Source organism: Rattus norvegicus, chromosome 3, assembly GCF_021556685.1.
Source record: "Rattus norvegicus strain SHRSP/BbbUtx chromosome 3, alternate assembly SHRSP_T2T, whole genome shotgun sequence".
NCBI lineage: Eukaryota > Metazoa > Chordata > Mammalia > Rodentia > Muridae > Rattus > Rattus norvegicus.
The window spans coordinates 42,540,497-42,564,470 of NC_141536.1; the positions used below are offsets into that span (position 1 = coordinate 42,540,497).

General features: G+C 42.5%; 1 protein-coding gene and 1 long non-coding RNA gene across 11 annotated transcripts in view; one reads left to right on the top strand and one right to left on the bottom strand.

Moving 5' to 3' along the window:
• The window catches only part of LOC147995474 (uncharacterized), a 29,751-nt gene extending 8,196 nt beyond the window's left edge, over positions 1–21,555 (top strand). Inside the window, exons 2-4 of one of the 2 annotated variants that reach the window (XR_015684341.1) lie at positions 2,354–2,488; positions 10,565–10,831; positions 19,445–21,555. This is a non-coding gene — a long non-coding RNA (uncharacterized LOC147995474). Of the gene's footprint in view, positions 1–2,353; positions 2,489–10,564; positions 10,832–11,396; positions 16,739–19,444 lie in introns of those variants that run through there. The other variant, XR_015684340.1, reaches the window with a different exon arrangement.
• Positions 1–23,974, bottom strand: part of Ccdc148 (coiled-coil domain containing 148) — a 279,259-nt gene that overhangs the window by 12,719 nt on the left and 242,566 nt on the right.

The window sequence follows — 23,974 nt, forward strand, 5'->3', positions numbered from 1 at the left end:
ATTCAGAGCCTGCCCCCATGTGGCCCATAAATATACAGTCACCAAACTAGGTAAGATAGATGAAGTAAAGAAGTGCAGGCTGACAGGAACTGGATGTAGATCTCTCCTGAGAGACACAGTCAGAATACGGCAAATACATAGGCAAATGCCAGCAGCAAACCACTGAACTGAGAACGGGACCCCCGTTGAAGGAATCAGAGAAAGGACTGAAAGAGCTGAAGGGACTTGAGACCCCATATGAACAACAATGCCAAGCAACCTGAGCTTCCAGAGACTAAGCCACTACCTAAAGACTATACATGGACTGACCCTGGACTCCAACTGCATAGGCAGCAATGAATAGCCTAGTAAGTGCACCAGTGGAAGGGGAAGCCCTTGGTCTGCCAAGGCTGGGCCCCTAGTGAATGGGATTCTTGGGGGGAGGGTGGTAGTGGGGGGAGGGTGGGGAAGGGAACACCCATATAGAAAGGGAGCAGGAGGGGTTAGGGGGATGTTGGCCTGGAAACCGGGAAAGGGAATAACATTTGAAATGTAAATAAGAAATACCCAATTTAATAAAGATGGAAAAAAAAAAAAAAAAGAAGTGAGTGGACCTCAAGGTGAGGCCAAAACTTCGTCTGATGTCAGTGAGACCTGGGCAAACTTACATATGAAAATCTAGATCTTTTTATCTGGAATCATTGGGTAGCTGCAATCTAAACAGCTATGGCAAACAAGGCGGAGAGGCTTGCCAAGAAGGGCTCACACTGGCGAGCACTGCGATTACGAAACAACAATATTCCCACAAGACCACGGAAGCAGTAAGACGGAGCCAAGAGGGGGCGTTTCGGTTAGGGTACAGGAATCAACACTGAACTGTTCCACCCTGATGCACCGCGCATGTGATTTGCTCTGCTGAAACAAACTGTCTACAAACAAACTTTCCTCCTAGAGTTAAATTCATGAACCCCAACATTCAGCATGGTAGTGTTGAACGTGTGTGTGCTGAGATCTCCCTACCACAGGGACTGCAGCAGCAGCAGCAGCAGCGCCTCGGGGAATGGGTTTTTTTTACCAGTTGGGAAACCCATTCTGGGCTCAAATCTCACTCAGAGGGTGATTCTTCTCACCATATGAGGGAGAGTCCCCTGTTAGAAACAAGGCACTCAGGAAACAGTGTGTAAATCAAAACAGAGGTGAGTAACACCTTCCGTATAGGAGACCCGGAGCAAACACTGAGTCTGAAACATAACCACTGTGGGTCAGCCCTCCAGCCCCAGGGGAGGGGGAAAGTCAGCTCCTCTCAACTCCAGGAACCCCAGAGACTGAACCCCACAAATAGCTTTGTGAGTCCTGACTCAAGGCGGTGACATCTGGTACAGATGTGCAGGAGGCAGGAGCAAATCTCAGAGCGATTCTGGAGAACCAGGGACGGATGAGCCCAGGCCAGCCCCAAACAGACCATTCATCCCCTTGTTCCTTTGGGAGACTCTTGGAATCCCGGTTCCTGGTTGACTGTCAGTGTGATTCATCATCACTGCTATCTCCCCGCCTCCCAGGTGCCAAACACTGCTTCAGGTGCAATGTTTCCGCCCTGTGATGTTTTACATGATTTACAGTTTGCTTTATAAGCAAATGACTAAGTCAACACTCTGGCAAGAGCTGTTCCTCAGTAAGTTAGTCTGGGGTGACCACATCATAGACTGGAGAGCCGTTTCTTGGATAACTATGAGACAATGGTTCTTAGCTGTGAGCGTACCAAAAGCTGATGCCAGGACACCAGCTGCCTGCTAATTCTATCAAATCCTACTGGTGGGGCCCAAGCACTGGTACTTGGTGAGACATTCCCTCGGAAAATGCTAATAAGCAAGGACCAGGCTGAAGACAATGCTAGGCAGCTCAGCCAGAGCCTCGAACAGTCACCTGGAGGCTGGGCGACTGGCTGCCTTTACCCCTGAACCCAGAGGTACTCAAGAATGGAGCCTGCAATCAGTATTTCCAGTAAGTTTCTGAATGATACGAACGCTGCCAGCCTGGGGACCACATTCCAAGAACTACAACATAGATAAATATATACATTAAAGGGACTTTACCTGACTATTGTTATCGAGACAAAACCAGGTACAAATTACTACCTAGGCAGGACTTATTTCTGTCTGTGAGCCCACACATCACAGTCACACGCTTCAGGTCCAAGCCAAACTAGACATTTCTAACAGTGCTATCGGCATTAACCCTGCCCTCTCATACCTGCCTGTGTCCCCAAAACATATGGATGGTAGGCTCCCTGGGTGACCACAGCCTGAGGGTTGGGATCAGTGTTGTTGATGGGCAGACATAACCAATGCTGTTACAGAGCTTGTTTTTCCCTCAGATGAACAGAACGTATCTCGATGACAGCTGAGTCTGTTCAGTGGATCGAGGCAGAGCAGAATAACCAGAAGCATAGTCGCCCAGAAGAGGTGGCATGCTCTCCCTTTCTCAGAATAGTCCTGCGAGCTACAGAAAGGTGGGTACTTTATCACCAGCTACAAACCCCACAAAGAAAAGTCAAGTCCATTTCCTGTTGGTTTTAATCAGTGCTAAGCCAGATATTCAAGACACCTTGAGATGGAATAGGGACTTGACTCAGGAATGTGGGATTGAGGGCGGATAGGACAAGGTGTGAAGAGAGGGCCCAGGATGGTGTTACAAATGTCACATTGGCCTTTTCCTCCATGTTAATACAACAAGCCACTCTTGCTGCCGTGTATTTACCCTTCCCTAACGCCATTCCTAATGGTTTCTACCTGACTTTCTGTAATCTATTTTATAGTCTTACCTACACTCAAAGTTCTACCTACACAGCTCCTTGCCGATAGTATTGTAAGTGGGAGTTGGGAATATACACTGGGGTATCTGCTGAGATTTTAAAAGAATAAAACTGACAAAAGCCCATCTTTCCCCCAATTACCTTGTCCTAGAAAGTTTTAACACAGTTGATGATAAAACACACTCCATGAGCTCATTCTTTTTTTAAAATTTTTTTATTAGATACATTTCTTTACATACATTTCAAATGTTATACCCCTTCCCAGTTTCCTGTCCATAAGAACCCATCCTTTCCCCTCCCCCTCCCCCAAACGGGTATTCCCCCATCCATCACCCTTACTGCCCTCCCCCATATTCCCCTGCACTGGGGGGTCCAACCTTGGCAGGACCAAGAGCTTCCCCTTCCACTGGTGTGCCAACAAAGCTATTCCCTGGTATATATGCAGTTGGAGCCCTGGGTCAGTCCATGTATAGTCTCTTGGCAGTGGTTTAGTCCCTGGAAGCTCTGGTTGGTTGGCATTGTTGTTCTTATGGGGTTGAAAGCTCCTTTAACTCTTTCACTACTTCCTCTAATTGCCCCCAAGGGGGTTCTGTTCTCAGTTCAGCAGTTTGCTGCTAGCATTGACCTCTGTATTGGACATGCTCTGGATGTGTCTCTCAGGAGAGATCTATATCCGGTCCCTTTCAGCATGTATTTTCTAGCTTCATCAATCTTATCTAGTTTTGGTGGCTGTGTATATATGGGCCACATGTGGGGCAGCCTCTGAATGGCCATTCCTTGAGTCACTGCTCTAAACTTTGCTTCCATATCCCCTCCTATGGATATTTTTTCCCTTTTTAAGAAGGAGTGGGAGCATCTGCATTTTGGTCATCCTTCTTCTTGAGCTTCCTGTGGTCTGTGGATTACATCTTGGGTAATTCAAGCTTTTTGGCTAAATCCACTTATCAATGAGTGTTTTTTTTGTGATTGAGTTACCTCACTCAGGATATTTTCTAGTTCATTCCATTTGCCTATGAATTTCATAAAGTCATTGTTTTTGATAGCTGAGTAATATTCCATTGTGTAGATGTACCACATTTTTTGAATCCATTCCTCTGTTGAAGGGCATCTGGGTTCTTTCCAGCTTCTGGCTATTATAAATAAGGCTGCTATGAACATAGTGGAGCATGTGTCTTTGTTGTATGTTGGAGCATATTTTGGGTATATGCCCAGGAGAGGTATAGCTGGGTCCTCAGGTTGTGGAATGTCCAATTTTCTGAGGAACCTCCAGACTGATTTCCACCATGAGCCCATTCTTAATCACTCCGACCACCTGTTGTCACTGGTCGTAAACCAGTGCTTCCAGGTGATAGTATGTCTGTAGCAGCCCCTGAAATAGAGGGTATCTCTTGGGGGTGGGGTGGGGTTGATTACTTTGATCCCCAATCACAATCACAAAGATCTAGCCACTGACTTCACAGTTACATGCTCCGTCTCTCCCATGGCCCTTGGGCTCACATCCTAGCTGCCCTGGTCCTATGAAAGGCATATGAATGGGCAGTTCAACTGAATGACAGTTACTTGAAACTGTAACCAGGAGCCCTTTCTTTCCCAATAGTCCTACCTCTTTCACAACCTACTTCCCAAGACCAAACTTGGAGCTCAGCATCCGTTGTGACTGTTGCCATGGGAGATCCTGTTGATGGCTCCGACCTCTCAGCTCATGTACCTGCTGAGAGAGGCAGCAGACTGCACAACTCTGGGTGCTCATTCCTACGGACTGCCTATCAGATTCATGTTTGTTCTCAGTCAGTCTTACCCTACCTTTGGCTTTAGCTCATTATATCATATAGCAGTTCTCAATAATATTTATTAGGCTCCGTGTGCCAGGCACTGGACTAAGCCTCTCTTCTTACCATTTACAGTACTAATTCTCCTACTTTCTCTCCCATGTGGGGACACATAATCAAGCTTTCCTAGGTCTTCTCCCTAACTGTGGAACCAATGCCCCACAACCACCCAAACCCACTGATTATCTTACTTTTCTTTTCTTTGTACATCAACCCCACCAGTTCCCAGTCCTAATTCTTTGTTAGATGCGTTATATGTTTATTGAAAGCTTTACAGGATATTTAACACTCCACGAGCATTTTCCTTACTCCAGTTGATGAGCAGTCACGTCTCTTAGATCATATGTAGTTCCCCTCCTGAGTGAGAAACCTCAAAAGCCCCTGCTTCACTGAAAAGGTCATTGGCCTTCCTTTCTCGGGCCTTGTTCTGATGGCCTTACCAAGGTCTATCTTCTCTCATCCTGGAGCCTGGGCTCTTATTCCCATAAACTTAGTTGTTGTCCCTAGTCCCTTGCTCGAGGTACAAACCTCTTCCTTACTTTAGTTTCAGCCTCCATCTCTAACTACTCTATCTTCTCCCAACGAGTTCTTTGAGTTAGTGACAATGTGTCTACTAAGGCTGATCTCCTTGTTAGATGCCATTGTCCTTTCCTTATTCTTTCTACTGAGGCAGTTTGTAATTGAAGAAGCTGTACTGTCTATGCTTAGTTCCTCCTTCTTTCCTTCCATGCTGGTCATAGTCTGGCCTCTGTTCGCTCTAGAAGCCGCTCTCTGCAATGCTACCACAGGCTCCAAATTGTACATGCATGGGTCTCTTTCAGGGCCTCTCTCCCTGTGAGACCTGTTGGCAATGCCCATACTGGTGGTCACCTCTCTCTTGGAATATGTGTCCGCTTTCTGGCTACTCCCCCCAAACTCAACCTCTAGGTCTTTCACTTCTGTCCATTCAAGGCTCCAACATGAATCTTCTTATTTTCTCAATTAAGAAAAGACTCCCAGAAACATAGCCAGCTCACCAAAAACCTTGAACTTTCCTCTCCTTCGAAGCTGCAAATCCTCTAATCTTTTCTTTCTGTTATAAGTTCAGGATTCCTCTCAGACAAATCCCACAAGAAGAACAGTGCTATGCTGCCAGCTACATGCAGAGCTCCTGACTTATGGACAGCAATCGACGTCGGGTATAATCAACTGACACTGTCTTGTAAAAACATAGGAACAGACTCATGACAAGTCTATACAAACCCAAAGGGCCTCTTTGTAGCCCTGGAGAGGTGTGCCTCGTGTATCTTGGGGAGAGCTAAGATTTTGTACTGTCAGTTATTTGGGGACTGCTATGGCTCAAGGACAGATAGTTACGTTTACACTGCTAATAATACCTTATAACGCAAATGTAAAAACTCAGCCTAAAATATTCATGGCAGAGTCATTTCAGCTACTTAGAAGCCTAAGAAAAGCACTCACAGAATGTATTACTTTGAGCAAGATGACATCTTGGGGTCAAGAAAGTCTTTCATATGCTTAAGGAAATGGCTGAGGTGGCTTCCTGTTTTGATTTATTAGCTAGAAAGTACCTTATAAGTTGGAGATGTCTTCTAAAAATAATGACTTAACTATTAAAATAGTTGACTTTTTAATCCTTTCCTTCTAACAGAAATTGAAAACCAGAGCCAACTGCCTATTATGGCCAAATCTAGAAGTTAATAATTAAACTCCACTGTGGTAGACATCTGTTGTTTTGAATCTCTCTAGCACTTACTGTGGTAGTTAAGAGTTGTCTCCCAGAGGCTCCAGTATTTGAATATGTGGTCCCCAGTTGGTGGGGCTATTTGGGGAGGTTTAGAAGGAACAGTTTTACTGGAGGAATAGTGTCACAGTGGGAGAGGGGAGACTTTGAGAGCTTAAAGACCTATTTCTAATTCCTTTTCTCTATTTTGTGCTTGCAGCAGAGGATGTGAGCTCTTAGCCATTAGCTGACATGCCTGCTGCTTGCTGTCATTCTGTCCCACCACAAAGAACTCTTAGTCTCTGGGACCAAAGGGCAAAATAAACTATTTCTTAAGTTGTGTTGGTCATTGTGGTAGTTCGAGTGAGGATGTCCCATGTTTAAATACATGGTCCCCAGTTGGTAGAACTGTTTGGGAAGGATTAGGAAATGAGACTTTGTTGTACGGGGTAGGCTTTGAGGTTTCAAAAGACTTTGTGCCATTGCCAGTGTGTTTTCTGCCTCCTGCTTGTGGTTCAAGATGTGAGTTCTCCCATTGCTCCAGCTGCCTGCTGCATAAAACTTCCAAATTGCCAACACAGACTCTAGCCCTCTGCAACTGGAAACCCAGAATGCATTTTTCTCTAGGTTGCCTGGATCAGAGTGTCTTACCACATCAATAGAAAAGTAACTAAGGCACTCATGGTATTTGATCACAGCAACAGAAAAGAAAGAAGCCAATGCACTATTCAATGAATATTAACCCTCTTCTACAGAATTATAGCTCCTTAGTCCATGGATGTCTTTTGAGATAATTAATTCAGTCAATTTCCTCCTTCCCCAGAATAAGAAATTTACCTGTGATCAGCAATGGTTAATAATAATAATAATAATAGTAAAAAAAAATACATTACAGAGATGACCACTGTGGTTGGCTCTGAGTGAGCATATGACTTAATATAAGAATCAATAAGAATCTTTCTCAGCAGGGCTGGAGAGATGGCTCAGTGATTAAGAGTACTGACTACTTTTCCAGAGGTCCTGAGTTCAAGTCCCAGCAACCACATGGTGGCTCACAACCATCTGTAATGGGATCAGGTGCCCTCTTCTGGTGTGTCTGAAGACAGCTACAGTGTACTTGTATATAATAAATAAATAAATCTTTAAAAAAAGAAGAATCTTTCTCAGCAACTTTTCTTATGGATACTGAAAAAGAAAATCTTTCTCTCTCTGAGGTCGCTATGCTAGAAGTTTCTGAACCTGGAGCTGCTTGTAACCAGGCCCCCTCTTCTTCCTAATGTCTAGTGCATCCATGCAGAGAAAATCCATATCACAGCACAACGAGATGCTAGAGAATGAGGGGGAAGGAGGGAAGGGCCCAAAGCACATTTTGATGACTCTGTGAAGCAAGAGCCAATGCTGGCTTCCTCTGCTTTTCTACCTAAGCTCGTTTATGTCAGGCTCTGTCAGTTGTTCAAAGGAATCCTGACTAATAGACATTTCATCTATGAAAAAGGGGAGCCTGTATCTTTCAGTGTGTAAGAGACTAGCATACCACTAGCTGTCCGTATGAGGTGGTATCTTTTAAGAGTACATGAAATCCTAAACCCATGTGTATTGGTTTACATGGGCATGACCATGTCAAGGACTCTGCTGTCTCAGCTCTAGTGAAGCTGGGAGGGTGATGGCAAAGCTCTTCTCTGGTCTGTGTGCCCATGTTGAACATGTGTGTGCCCATGTTGAGCATGTGTGTGCCCATGTTGAGCGTGTGTGTGCCCATGTTGAGCGTGTGTGTGCCCATGTTGAGTGTGTGTGTGCCCATGTTGAGTGTGTGTGTGCTGAGAACATCAGCCGTAGCTTTCTCCCTGGATTGCTTCTATTGAAAGCAGATAAACCTGCCTGCTAGTTCAGTCACATATGATAACTTCTGTTTCCTCGTTTATGTCTATTAGTAACCCAATCTCCTTGTTCATCTGTATACAACAACTCCACATCCATGTTTAATTGTATATAACAAACACGCTGAGCTTCCAGGATACTGTGGCTTCTCTGTGACAGAGTCCTGACCACCTGGTCTCCTTTTCTGTGTCTCTATATCTGTCATTTCTTCATCTCCTCATTGTCTCCAGTCCGGGTTCCCAGATCCAAGATTTGTAAGCGTATGGCTCCTATTGGTTCAGTTCCCAAACTTATGAATCATTCAATGCAGCTATCACAGCACAGCAACATGTGGACCATGATATGTGTGTCCAAGAAAGTTTTAGAAAACCAAAATGAAGTAAAAAGGGTGTCTTCATAGAAGAGTACCTCACATCTGCAGTACTTTGCTGGAAGCTCTAAGGAATCTTCTAAAGGGAATTTTAATGTGCTTACTGTCCCAAATTTATTTATTAACAGAAAAGTCATTAGAATCCAGTTTAGGGAATGTTACTTGCCTTTTAGCAGCAAGCAGGAGTTTTCTAGCAAGCCAACAGGCTCAGACAAGTTTCCACTTAAGACAGTACACTATACACACTACAGTTTTGTGTGTCTTTCTTCATTGCTATATTACATTTCCTTCATCCAGTGTCTGTGACTCGGTGCCTCCTGCAGCTAACAAAGTCCGTAGACATAAACGATAAACGCCCTGAATGAAAGGCAGAATGAACAGTAAACGAGGTGAAAAGCAGCCCCAGGAGACAGACTTGACAAAAAATTACCAATGTATGAAATATATACCCCTAATTATACCTATAATATTAGAATTGTCTTGTGAGATATTTAGTCATTCAAAGAGTTGGAAGAAGAGAGGGAATAAAGGAGAACAAACCTTAAAGAATTTTTTAAAACTCAAGCGCATATGAATCACGAAGCTAAAACTAAGCCTACCAACAACCCATTCATGAGTTCGAGGCACTATACCAATTTCCTCGCAGTGCCAGGGCAGATGACTTTCCTTGATCACATGGCAAACGCCAGCCCCTGCGTGGGCTTCTAGACAGGTGCTCTGTTGCAGAACTGTGCTTGTGATTGCGACCAAACAGCTGTCAGGAAGAAACATCAGAGGGGAAGGATTTCTCTGGGTTACAGATCAAGATGGTTCCTTAAGGCAGGAGAGGCAGGATAACAGGGCTGGCTCTTGGCTGTGGCAGCGGGCAGCAGGAGGGCGAGGCTGCTTGTTTACATCTGAGTTGGTCAGGAAACAGAGAGAAGGGAATAACCAGCCCTTAGTTCATTTTCCTTTGTCCCATTGTATTCAACCAGGGACTCCAGCCAGTGAGATTATGTTAACCCTAATTTGGAAGAATTCTTCCTCCTCAGTTAATCCTCTTTAGAAATGCACCCACATGAATACCCAGAGGCCTGCCCTGCTAGCCCCACAGTCATTCCACAATTTAGTTGAGCTGGTGATTGAAAAAAAAAGGGACCATCGCTTTAAAGTTTCTTTATGTGCATTGCAGAAAGATGACTGTCCTTCATTGGTGCACAGTAAGTGAATTTCTGTTGCCAGTGAGGCATAGGGATCTCTTGACTTCATAATCGGAAAACAGTAGTGTCATGGACCCCCCTGCTCCTCTCTAATCCCAGATTCAGTAAATCTGGCAGGTGTGACTTTTAACTTTTCTGGTTGTTCACAGAAATGAGATATCAGGTTTGTTCTCCTTTATTCCCTCTCTTCCTCCAACTCTTTGAATGACTAAATATCTCACAAAACAATTCTAATTTTATAGGTATAATTTTAATGGTTGTGTAAGAAAGAAATTCATGATGCAGCTTCCTTAGGAAGCTTTCCTCAAGTTCTTGTTCAGCTTTCATTTGTATAGAAAAATCCAACAACAACAGTGTTTTTCAAGGCAAGAACAGTGTAAACATAAGTAGTTAGTTTCACTGGAAGATGCTTTTAGAAGAACCTTCAAAATATATACAATATTTTTGATGACCAAAGATGCAAAAGATATACCCTTTATAGTACAGAACTTACATAAGTCAGGCTAATAAAATATGCCAGTATGCAATAAAATTCCAGTCCCCCCACCAGGTTTTATCTCCTTTAACTTAATGGGCTGTAGTGGGCACCTTTTGGCTCAGGTTGACAGTGCACTGTGAGGCGGAAACAGGATTCCCTGCTTCACAGGCCTGCTGGAAGGTGCATTCCAGTCCTTTCCCTCCCTCCAGCAAATGATTTAAGTAAACAAGAGTCTTAAACCTGACTTCTCAACACCGCTTTAAAACTCTCTTTCCATTTCCTTTCTTCCTTCCCAGGGCTCTCAGAACTTTTGCAGACCGCAAACATCAAAAGGACCAGAGATATTTTTATAGTGATTCGGCTGCCCACGGCAATGCAGTCAACCTTGATTTTCTTTCAGCCTGGGAAGCGATCAGCAAAGAGGCTCAGCAAACAGCTTTAACATCTGAGGCCAAAAAAGAAGCATAAAAATTTGCTTTCATAAACACCTCCTGGGAAGGTTGATGCCTTATTTCCTCTTGTTTTTTTCTTTTTTAAAGAAGGCTACCTTTCTTATTTCCATGGTAAGAATATTACACAATGTTTACTATCAGAATTTGGGGGAAGCGGGATGCTGGGAAGATGAATGATTTGGTAAAGTGGTTGCCTTGCAATTCATGCAAAAAAGAAAAGAAAAAAAAAGCGTGTGGTGGCCTGCACCTATAATCTTAGTGCTGATGTGTGTGTGAGAAGGACGGGAGGATCCTTGGTGGGTCTAGTGGATTCAGTGAGAGACATTGTCTCAAAAATAAAAGAGAAATAAAAAAAAAAGAAACCTAATATAAATAACATCACACAAACATGAACACACACATGAATACATACATGCATGTTGTACATAAGAGACACTTGTGGTTGTCACTCAAGGAATAACATCTGAGGTTGCCCTCAGGCTTCCACAAACGAATACTTGCACGCTCACTCACACTGCACCCACATACCCACACACAAGCACACACACACATGCACATAGACACACACGCACACACACACACACACACACACACAAATCTTTTTCTTTAGCCATTTGAAATATTCTTTTAAAAAACAACAGTGAAGTACACTAATTATTGGTTGTGACTTTTCCAGGGCACTTTTCCTTGTGGTCCTCAGAGTTGGCTGACTCTTGTTCCAGCTAGCATGTCGGTCAGCTTCTTCAGTAGTTCCACATCTACTGTGCCTCCCTGAACAGCCTTTTCTCTGCCTGAGAAATCAGTCTTCAAGACCAAGCCCTGGGATAAAATGGTCCTTTTATCTTTAGCAATGGACACCCCACAGAAAGCAGTGCCCCTAGCTTCCGGCTAAGGTAACCCGGCCATTGAGCGTGATTGGGTATGAGCAAGACCCTGTGATTTCCTTTCCTAAATCACAAAGTGCGATTTGGCCACACCCATCTTCCACGGGAAATCTCTTAGGATGCCTCTCAGAGGAAATGGAGAAGCTGGAGGAGGGCCACAGACCAGAGGATTATAATGAAACTGGCTTCCAAGAATGGAAAATTTCTAAACTTTAATGCTATGTCGGAATTTTAATGAAACCCCTAAGTGGGGAGTAAACAGGGCAAAGGAAACATGGAAAGAAATAGAGGAGGCTTTCTCATACAGGTTGCTGGTATGAATATGACAGCTAACACTACCACAATTTTATTTTAGCGAAAAACCAAATATGGGTCTGTTTTGATATAGCTGACCAAGAAATAGGTTGTGTCTCTTGTCCACGTTCTTCACATAGTAGAGCTCCTGAGAGAACTTGAAAGACTTCCGAGAGAAGAATGTCATCTCTCTTTCCAAAGAATGCAGGACCAGAGAACACAGACCTGGTTTCCCATGGAGCCTAAACACCACCCCTGTCAGCAGTGAGGTCTATTGGCTCCACATTAAGCTGACAAGAGCTATCAGTGCTGTTCCTTAAAGGGAGGTTTTTCATCTAACCTAACTTGCTAGGCAATCAGTCCCATTGCCTGGGACTGAGCTACGTTAATGGCTGATTCTAATTCTTAGAGGTGAAGCCATCCTTGTTGCTGGTGTGAAATGCTAATCACAGGCTCTCTACCAGACTCTGCAGTATAATCTTCCCTTCACAAAGTGTCTGTCTTATTATTATTTGTGTGTGGATGGATGTGCATGCCATGGTGTACATGTGGAGGACAGAGGAAAGCTTTGTGAGGTTAGATCTCCCCTTCTACAGATTGCACTCAGGTTACCAGGCTTGTGTGGTAAGCATCATCACCCACTGAGCCATCTTGCTGGCCCTGCATTGTAATATTAATTCATTGTCTCTTTCAGATGCCACAGTTCATATCTGTCAAGCTCTATGTGCTGTGGTCTGAATGTGATATGTCCACCTATAGGCCCATGTGTTTGAGCATTTTTGTCCCCAGCAAATGGTGCTGTTTGGGAAGGCTGTGGAATGTTTAGATGGGGAGCTTTGCTGAAGGAGGACTGGTAGAGGGGTTGTCTTAGTTAGGGTTGTATTGCTGTGAAGAGACGATAGCCATGGCAACCCTTATAGAGGACAACATTTAGTTGGGGCTGGCTTCAGAGTCCATTATCATCATGGCAGGAAGCATGGCAGTGTGCAGGTAGACATGGTGGTGGAGAAGGAGCCAATAGTTCTACATTCGGATAAGCAGGCAGCAGAAAGTGAACCTCTAAGCCCACCCCCACAGTGACCCACTTCCTCAAGCAAGGCCACACCCACTCCAACAAGACCACACCTTCTAAAAGTGCCACTCCTAATAGGCCAAGCATTCAAACACATGAGTCTATGGGGCCACTCTCATTCAAAGCACCACAGGGCATCTTGGGGTTTGATAGCATAGCCCCCCTTTCTCTTTACTATCTGCTTGCTTCCTGACTATGCATAAAATATGACCGGCCATCTCAAGAAAAATAAATCATGTACCCCGTTGTTTAAAACAAGAATATTCATGAAGGCCTTCTTTTGAATGTGTAAGTTTCTGATATCCTGTCCCTGGTTTCCTAAAGAGTGTCATTGACAAATCTGTCTGCTGAGGTCCCTGGCTTAGAAAATAAGTTTGTCACTTTAGCCAGACAGACGATATTTCCTTGCATGGGTTCTTTAGACAGAAACATCCTGTGTAGCTCCAGGTCTATGCTTTAGAATGACTGTAAACCAAATTGGCATCAAAGTGGACAAAAACAAGTCTTCCTGAAAATAGACCAATCACCACTGTGATTGGAGGGAACCCTGTCTGAGCCTGATCCGACGCGAGGTTGCTTATGGATGTCCTAGGAAGGGAGGCTTTGTGGGGTAAGCTTTGATTAACCGAAATCTCTGGGTCTGAGAGAAAAACCTCAAAAAGCCTAGGCCTTTTAAAACATTCACAGCTTTCAAGCCCATATATGCTTGCCTCGCGATGAGAACCCTTTTTTGTTTGGGGGATTGGGAAAGAGCGACAATAGCTTTTTTTTTTAAGTGAAGAATTCTCTGCCCAATTGATGAAAACTTAAGAATGCTTTTCAATTAATAATGCGCACTGTGAACAGAAGCACGGTTGAGTGTTTATAGAAATGCTATAACTGCACATGCTTATTAGGTACGTGAGAAGTAGCATGTGCTTTAAAATTGCCTTAAAGATATTCTCATATACGTATTTGCTACAAAATAATTTCCCACTGAACTAAAATTTCAGCAGTGCCATTTGCCTTCTCCTGAGACTAGATGCGAAGAAGAGTCAGTTAGTCTATAATTACTTCCAAGAAATATTTGGAATGACATAGTATTAAGCATAAGGGAGCATAGCAGCATTTAAAAATCAAAGTTACCAGAACCAAGTGAAAGGAAGAGATGTTTCCAGGCAACTGTCACAAGTTAATTATCACCGCCGGGCCATGGGTTTATTTCTTACAGAGGTCAACACTTGCTCTCCAGGTGGGACAGCCAAAACTGTGCCTGTTCAACACAGTGTTTCCAGACCTGTCTCATCAGCAGGGGACTGGGCTTAATTATATTGTACTTCTCAGAAGGTGGGTGGTAAACCAACTTCATTAACATCTGTAAAATGCGGACTCTTGGATTTACCTCAGGCTGTCTGCGGGGAGGGCCCTGCCATGTACTGTAGTGTGGAATCTTTTGTCTGGCTGGGATCACGGCCCGTTGTGTGAGAAATGGGGGGAAATTGGCACTAAAGAGTTAGAAATTATTCTAATGACAGGTGCCCTGGATACTTTGCTATTCCTTGCTGTTTCCCTGTGCTGGTGATACTTTTGGTCCAGAGTCCGCTGATGGTTGCCCCAGTGGTTGAGCTCCTATGACTGAAAGCTACTCTTTCTCTACTATCCTGTAGTAGTTTGAATGAGATGTTCCCCCACAGTCTGCAGCATCTGAATGCTTGGTCCCCAGTTCGTGGCATTGTTTAAGGAGACTTAGAAGGCATTGCTTTGTTGACTAAAGTGTGTCACTGGAGGCAGAAATTAAGGTTACAGGCTCAGACCATTCCTAGTTTGCTCTCTCTCTCTGTTTCCTGCTTGTGGGACAAGATGTGAGCCCCCAGCTTCTGCTCCAGCCTCCAAACGTGCCTGTTGCCACACTCCCTGCCCAGATAAGGATAGACCATAACCTCCTGGAACTGTAAGCCCAAACACCTTGGTCATGATCATGATGTTGTTCACAGCAGTGGAAGAGTAACTAATGCACATCTGCCCCATTTTAGCTCCTGTAATACAGCCCTGACAGGTGTGTGTGTGTGTGTGTGTGTGTGTGTGTGTGTGTGTGTGTGTATGTGTGTCTGTGTGTGTCTGTGTGTGTCTGTGTATGTTTGTGTGTGTGTATGTGTCTGTGTGTCTGTGTGTGTCAAAAGCTCTTGTTTCTCCCAAGCTCACTCTGATAGATGTACGAGTGCTACCATTTCTATTTGTTTTGCTTGGGGTTCATTCTACTGCTGGTCCTGGGCATGTGTGAGACATTCCTACCATGTCCTATATTCCCCATAGTAAGAAGGATCTGTTCTTTCCTCTTCTTTGTCATTTACGATTGATTGATATTTATTGGCTTATTGTCTGTATTTGAGGTATAGCTTTATGAATGCCATATTCTCCAAATATTCTAAGGCACGGCCTACTGTAACCCTTGCAGTTTTCCACTTTCTTGCATTTCTATTGCCTTCAGAGGTACTTCCCACCTTTGATAATTTCATATGCAGCCATAGCCCTGATTCCTACCCTGTCCCTGTCAGCCCTCCAGGTATACCTCTGAAGAGTCACCATCATTTAACGTTAGCATGCCATCCTGACGGTTAAATCTGATTGACAACCTAGAGCACTAAGTGAAGTATACCTTTGGGTGTGTCCAAAGAGAATTCACTGATTGGTTAAGATCTGGCCTGAATGCGGGTGGCCCCATTGTACAGGCAGTGGTCCCTAACTGAAAGAAGAAGAAGAAGAAGAAGAAGGAGGAGGAGGAGGAGGAGGAGGAGGAGGAGGAGGAGGAGGAGAAGAGAGAGAGAGAGAGAGAGAGAGAGAGAGAGAGAGAGAGAGAGAGAGCACTCTTTCCCTGTCATGTCTGCTGAGCGATGAGGAAGCAGCTTCCCACTCCTATGACCAAGGGATCTGGCTCCACCATTCCCTCCTCACCGTAACAGACTTTCCAATCCTCAAACCATAGACAAACTAAATTCTCCCTTCCATAAGTTGCCTCTTGTAAAATATTTGGTGACAGAGACGAGAAAAACAACTGATATAAACACCAAGTAGTTCTGCCCTTTCTGCTTGTTACTGTTTCCTGGGAGCTTCTGCCTGTCTCCTAAAATTGAGGATGGTGCCTATTGCCAAGCCCTTCCTGGAGATTGTAAAACTCTCGTCAAAAATGTGGGCTGCATCCTTGAGAAGTGCCTCTCATCCCAGGCTCGGAGCCTCTCCTTTTGGTTGTAGATAACCCAGTAAATCACTTTTTAAAGATCAAGTTCAGACATCTTGGGATTTACTTGGCTTCTGGAGCTTTCTGCATTAGGAAGCACCCACGGAAGAAGTGAGCCTCTCCGTTCCCAGCCTCTTTCCTTTACTCCTCACTTGCAAGTTCTCCAGCTGTCTCCCGGCTTCCTTCAAATGGTCCCACAAGCCAGGACGAGTCTAAATTATCTGCTGCCTAACTTTGGCATTCCAGAGAAATGTACTGGGGAGACAGCACAGCTGAAAAGGGCGCGCCGAGTCTTGACACTGGCAGGTCTATGGCCGTGCACGGGGACGTAGTAGACTCTTCTGGAGACACGGTTCTATGCTTTCTTCCTTTTGCTAGGGGATCTAGGGATGTGGACAGTTGCAAGAGTCCCCCACATCAGCTAGAGGAAAGCAACTGCTAAATGTTAGGACAAAGGCAAGCCTGTTCTTAAGCGTACTTGTTATTATGAATTAAATTATATAACTTTACAATGAAATAGTCTGTATTTTTGAAAAGGGTATTATAAAAACCTCAAAACCAATCACTTCTTGATTATTTTACTAATTTTCACATTATCCATGTCTGAGGTTCATGATGCCTATTATTAAATCAGTGTGGTAAAAATAAAATATAATAGTATACAATTGCCCAAATCTTGCAAACTCTATGTCCAGCAACATCAGTCAGTTTTGTTGTTTAAAGGCTATGGCGGAGGTATCTACACTGTAGATGTTGGTACAAACTACAAATCAGGGCCTCCCTCACTCCTTCCAGACACAGCCCATCGGCAAATTTACCAGCACATTACTGTCCATGAACTCACTGAGCACTAAAATGGCAAACCTCAAAAGTACAACAGAGTTCAGGGTTAAATTTCCCATTCTTACTTCAAGCTTTTCTACTCTTCATAGTCCAACATGCCTCAAGCCAAGACCCGTGAAAACGTGACCTATATCTAAAAAGTGACCTAAATAAAGTTCACACTGACTTATTCATTGAACTTCCTCTTGAAGCTGATGTTAAAAGCTCTTTTACTGGGGCTGGCAAGATATCTCAGTAGCTGAGAATCCACCTGCTGTTCAAGGGGACCAGGGTTTGATTGTCAGCATCCACGTGGAAACTCACAACGGTCTGTACTTCCGGTTCCAGGGGAGTTAGCACCTTTGTATCCATGGGCATTGGATGCCTGTGATGTACATGCAGGCAAAACACCCATACACAGAAAGTAGAAGTAAAGGAAAATTCCTTTTAATTCTCTTACGGAAATTTGTATTCTATATATGTGTGCATCTATGTGATTCCATACCCGTGTGTCTATTATGTGTACATCTATATGTGGGCTTGCATCTCTAACATGTGTGTGCACCTGTGTTCTAAAGAGTAGCTGCATTGTTACTTGCAGTTAACAAACTTTAACTTAAAATAACTAAGCCCAGCTTAGTGTTCACCAAAACTTGAAAGGGGAAGATCATTGTATGTCTTCGAATCAATACTCTGAAAAAGTTCTGAAAAAGGAACCCTGGAGGTCAGCAGACATTATTACAGGATAAGAAAACTGACTCAGGAAATATAAAGAAAGTAGGGCTCCTTACAAAGCAACGATAAGGCTAATGGCACACTGCAAGATCCCGGAGAGCGATTGGGAACCTTTTACAGAAAAATCATTGTTCTCTCTTTCCACTGTGGCCAAGCCTAGAGGGATTCAACTTACAGCATTTCATCAAAAGAACTTTAGAGGAATTTTGTTTTTAAAAAAAGTCTTCAGACTTTTCTCCTTACATTTTTAATCAACTATTTTAATCAATGGTGTCTAGAAGCTTAGTTTGAAGGCAGAGAGTCTTATTACTAAAAATTAACCCCCAAGTAGTCAGTAGACCATAGGATAGCTGAGTTTTCTCTACAAATAGATATTGACAAACGGTTCCTTTGCTTGTGTGTTGGTATATATGCACGTGCATTATTTTAGGCGTGTGTGTTTGTGGGTGTGAGGTATGCATGTGCTTGTTGTATGTGGAGGTCAGAGGTCAACACTGGGCAGCTTTGTCATTCTCCACCTTATTTTCTAAGTCAGAGTCTCTCACTGAATTTGGAACTCACCGATACCGCTAGGCTGAGTAGCCAGAAAGCTCCAGGGATTTGCCTGTTGCTGTCTGCCCAGCTCTGGGCTTATATACATGCGCCATTGTGCCTGGTGCCATCTTCAGGAAGGCTACTCAAAGTAGTGGATTTATATAAATGTAGAATAAGGATAAAATACCTGAGATTCGTTATACTTAAAATTCTTTTCTAGTAATGCTTCTGAGTTCTCTTTTCTAGTAATGCTTCTGAGTTCTCTTTTCTAGTAATGTTTCTGAGTTCCTTTGGTTGCAGAATACCTGAGGACCTCACATAAACTGCCTCACCTGACAACTCATCCGTTCATCAGTGTGTCTCATCCCACTGGGATCTGTTTTCACTATTTTTTTTTTTGGTTCTTTTTTTCGGAGCTGGGGACCGAACCCAGGGCCTTGCGCTTCCTAAGCAAGCGCTCTACCACTGAGCTAAATCCCCAACCCCTCTGTTTTCACTATTAATGGTTGATCTTCCTAGAGTAATTGCACTTCTATTCTTGCTACTACTCCAATGGTTGATGCAAATTCTACACAAGGTTAGTGTAGTATCCTAGAATCAACTAGATCTCTATAATACACCATAAATAAATTATTACATCCTTAAAAATATAAGGTACAAACTACTAAGTTCATTCATTAATTATGTTATAAAACTGGTTATACTGAACTAGTCAAAGAAGTCACAGTTTACCCTATGAGAATTTCGAGAATTTAAGGCTTCTAAAGGAGTTCAATAATTTGCTCTTTGCTTACCAGTTTCTTCTGTCCTATAAAGTCTTTCTCTAAACTACAGAGAATTTTATATTTGACTTTGCCTGCAGTGCCAAGATCATCTGGTCAGAAGGACATTGGCGATTCCTTAAGTCTTCTGACTCATGTTTTTTCCAAATCCATGAATGGAAGAGAAAAACCCTGCCGCACCATGCCTGGTTAAGTGCCATCCTCATAGCATTTGATGTCCTTACCAAGCATAGCTCGACCTCCCGCTAGGCCAAGGAGATCTTGAAGACAGGGATATGTATTCTTATTCATGGCAATATACTAAGACTCTCAGTAATGACTATTAAGTTTATAAGTGAAATAGGTTGGTGGATCTAGAAATTAATGACCACTCCATTCCCTTATCAGAGGCAGTCCATCAACTCTGTTCCTGTATAAGAAATGGCCCAACCTTGCGGCTCTTGGGAGTCATCGTTCTCTTAGTCACCCTAGGAACTGGCGTCTCCCAGAGGAACATTGGTGATGATTTTAGACAGCTGTTAGTCTGTGCCTTTACTTCCTTCCCCAGGGGTGCCTGGGATTTCATCAGACTCTTGGTAAAAGGCTAAGACTTTCGCAATCTGAAGAGAGAGAAGAGTATCACTGATTTCGAGAAGATAGCATGTGCAAGTAATACTCCTTATGGTTTTGAGCTTTTATTTCCATTCATAAACAACAATTTGGAACTACCATCCTGTAAGGTGGGATAGAAAAATTAATCATGAACTTGGTTTAAATTTATCCTAGGCTTCATTTACATGTCACCAGCCAGGCAGACTCTATGTTTTTGTTAAAAAGAGCAGAAAAGCCTGTTAAAGTTCAAGACCATCTCCTCCCTGAGAAATAAGCAGGAAAGAACTTTCACTGCAATGAAAAAAAAAATCAAAGAAACCTCCATTTGGAAACAGGTTTATCCTCTCAAAAATGACTTCTTAAGAGAGGAGACCAGATCAAGAATGGAAGACTAGAGGCAGAACCTCAAAGCCAGAAATGTCTGTCTGAGCCTCAGAGGGGGCTGCTCCACTCTCAGGCACCGGCTTTCCGAGAGCAGCGCGGGGCTGCGGCAGTAAAGTATGGCGTCAGAAAAAGCATGGAGAGCTCTTACTTTGATTACTTTGCACTAAGATCTATGATGAAACTTTAAGCATGGAAGGGAACTGCTTTATAACTTGTAAAGACATATGTTGATATTAATTTAAAATCTCACTGCTACATTGTTACTTTAAATTATTGAGAGGGGTCAAGTGCTATATCCCAAGCTATAACCCCATCTCTTAAGTCATTTCTCTGTAACAGAACTTGGGTAATTCTACAGGACATTTTCTTTTGGGGTATACTATTGAAATTGTATCTCTGTCCTTCAATTACCTAAGGTATTCTTTGGCTGGCTTTAATAAAAAAAAAATCTAACAGCAAATTAGCTGGGCAGGAAGTAGAAAGTGGGACTTTCTGGGAGGGAGAAATGAACCCTAGAAAGAAGGAGGAGGAAGCTTTTTATCAGGAGACACCAGAGGAGACTGACTTGACTACAAGTCTGGAAGGTATAGCTAGTCACATGGTTGGATGGGGTTAGTCGATCAGGTTAACTTAGATAAGCTAGTTAGGAGTCTGCCCAGTTAGGGCCTAAACTTTGAAATATTAGAAGGTCTCTGTGTGGTTATTTGGAAGATAGCTGGTTAAGGAATAATTACCACCATATTAATTTCCAGCATTAATTAAAATATATAGAACATTAGTCATTTTAATCTACAGATTTTTGAAAATGAATTGGATTTCAGCTACAAGTCTTATGTCACAGGAAAATTATACATCAATAACAAAAATTATCTTATGACCATTATTAGTAGAAATATAGTTATCATAGACACTATTCTCAGGAACAAGAAGATTTTTTTCCTTGAAAAATAAAAGGGTCAAACGGTACAACTTCCATCTTCAATCAAAAGACACATTAAACACAGACATCTTTTTCTCAGTCTCTTTTCATAAAGTTACTTTTTAAAAGATTTTCAGCAAAAGTTCAGAGGAGAACAGGACTGACTTAATATCAGGAGGCTTTGAAAAGCAGCTCATGAGGACTGGAGACTGAGGCTGGTGATTCTGTAGTGATGGCACATCACTGTGAGGGAGGGAGACTAGAACATGGCTGGGCAAACAGTGGTTGGTGCTGGCCCTCTAGTTTGCATCGGAACATACTGCATTTCCCCCAGGATACTGGGGTTTTTGAGGCATGTGAGGCATTTCCTTAGGATCCTCATTCCCTTTAATTACTTGTAGAAAAGAAAATGAGACTTGAATCAGGGCTGATAAAATATGACCTGGGGGGGGGGGCGGTAAGAGCTAATCCAATGATTACTTTTGTAAACACCATAGTTTTCTTGGAGCAAAGCCATACCCATTCATTTACATATTGTTACATCTGCCTTTGCCCTTTAACAGAAAATTGAGACCAGTTGTAATAAAGTATCACCCACAAAGACTAAAGTAGTTACAGTCATCTTTTCCTGTCTTGCACTAAACCAAAACATTGACAACATGTATACTAGAGAGTTGATTTGATTAAGGGAAAATAGTTTGGCAGGAACATAATGTGCTTCATAGTGTATCATGTCACAAGGCGCAGTAATAGGCCATCCTACTGCTACTGATGCTATTTGCCTGACCAAGGCACTGATGGTCCTATTTCTCTACAGTAAAGGCCCTTTAGTGTACCATAGAGTACACTATGAGACATATAAATATACCATCTCTCCCCAAGTTTCTTCACTTAAAGCTTCTATTGTCCACTGTATTTGTCTGAACTGCCACATGAAGAATTAAAAATGAGGGCTGAAAGACGTCCCCTCAGAGTATTTCAGGACTGCTGTCAAGGGATGAAAGGTAGAAATGGGAAGGGGCTGGAGGACCACCTAGTCCAGAGGACACAGCACAGTGACAAACAATGAGAGACTCTGCCTCAAACCAGGTGAAGGACTGACATGGGAGACTGTCCTCTGACTTCTACACACAAACGCATACATGCACCACCCACCAATATTAAAGATTTGTTTTAAATGATTGGAAGTTGTTGTTTGCTAGATTTATTGTTCTCCACCATTTTTAGATAAAAATTGGAAATCAGTACCTAGACATATAATGTACCCATTCCAATTGCGGTGTCACTATTTTAAGGTTTCTATAGTGTTACTCTAGAGAGAAAAATTATATATATATATATAATTATTTATATAATTATATATATAATGTATAGATATGTGTATATATATAAACCCAAGTTTCTATTGATGTTCTCATCTCATAGTACTTTGAAATTTTTATTTAATATTGGTATCTTTTCCTTTATACTTAAATGCTCATCTTGTTAGTGGTACTATGTTGGTTTCTATGTTTTATCTAACTATAAGGGTAAATTATTTCAAAGTACCAATACTAATGTTATTTAATGAGCAAATTTCACTCCAGTATATTTTAGTGGCTCATATCTATGTTGTTCTCCTTTTAAAATTACATGCATTTATTTCTATTGTTTATGAGTTTGTATAGGTCGTAGGCATGCCACAGTATGTAGTCAGAGGGTATCTTGTTGTTGAGATCTGTTCTATCCCTCCATCATGAAGATGCCAGAGGTCAAATTCACATGGTCATTCTTGGTGGCAAGGACCGTCACCTGCTGAACCTTCATGCATGCTCCATATTTTAGAATTTTGACTGCTATAAGAATGTTGCTTATAACTCCCTTCACTAGTCATTTCTAACTAATAACATGAGACAACTCAGTGGGTAATAGTGATTATTATGCAAGCATGGTGTCCTGAGTTCAGATCTAACTACCCAGGCATGCCTGTACATGGCCTGTAACTCCAGTGGTGGGAGGACAGAGAGATTGCTGAGGTTTGCTACAGGTTCAGTGAGAGACTCTGTCTCAAAGGAAACAAACAGATATTGATGAAAAAGACAATCAACATTCTCCTTTAGTCTCCATATATGTACACCGTCCATATATATATATATATATATATATATATATATATATGTATATATATATATCACACACACACACGCACACACACACAAATAAAACAAATATTCTGTACATTTGTATACACACAAATAAAAATAATATTCTGTACATCTTCATAATGGTCTATTGGATAAATAGTTATCCTTAGCTAATTTACATCAAAGTAGTGGTATAGGCCAAAAGTATTCAGAAATGATGGCTTTTAATAGAAATTGTTGTATGGTGCTTCTGACTCTTCTTAAAACTTGAAATTTTATCAAAATATACTGTGAAGGGAAAGATGAAAGGAAGAAGAAACATATGATCACTACTTCACCCTGAATTTCTAAAAGTACTCCATGCCCCTGTAAAGCTTCACTAATTATCAAGTGAATTTAGAGGCCAGAGATTCTGGTCTAGCCCTGCTTGGCAGAAGGGTCAGATCATACCCAGAGTTCTGTGCTGTGTGCTTCACTGTGGAAGGAACAAGGGAAGCAGTGTGGTGGGATTATATATCAGCTTTAATGGGATGCCAAGAAGTCCCAATCGTCCTTCTTTTCAAATTATCTAGTGTCTGGTTAGTCTAAGAATGTAAGAGTAATTAGCATTCCCTGGACACCCACAGGCCAAGCCAGTCAGGAAAGCAGTAGGCTAACTGCAGATTTTCTGTGACCTTGTTTAAAAAAAAGGTTAAATTCAAAGCAACCCTGGTGCCAAACATCCCGGAAATCTAGGAAAAAATAAAAAGGATCAAATCTAAAAATAATAGGAATAGAGGAAGGAGAAAAAACACAAGTCAAAGGCACAGAAAATATTTTCAACAAAACCATAGAAGAAAATCTCTCAACCATAAAGAAGGACCTGATTACCAAAAACACCAAATTGACTGGGCAAGACAA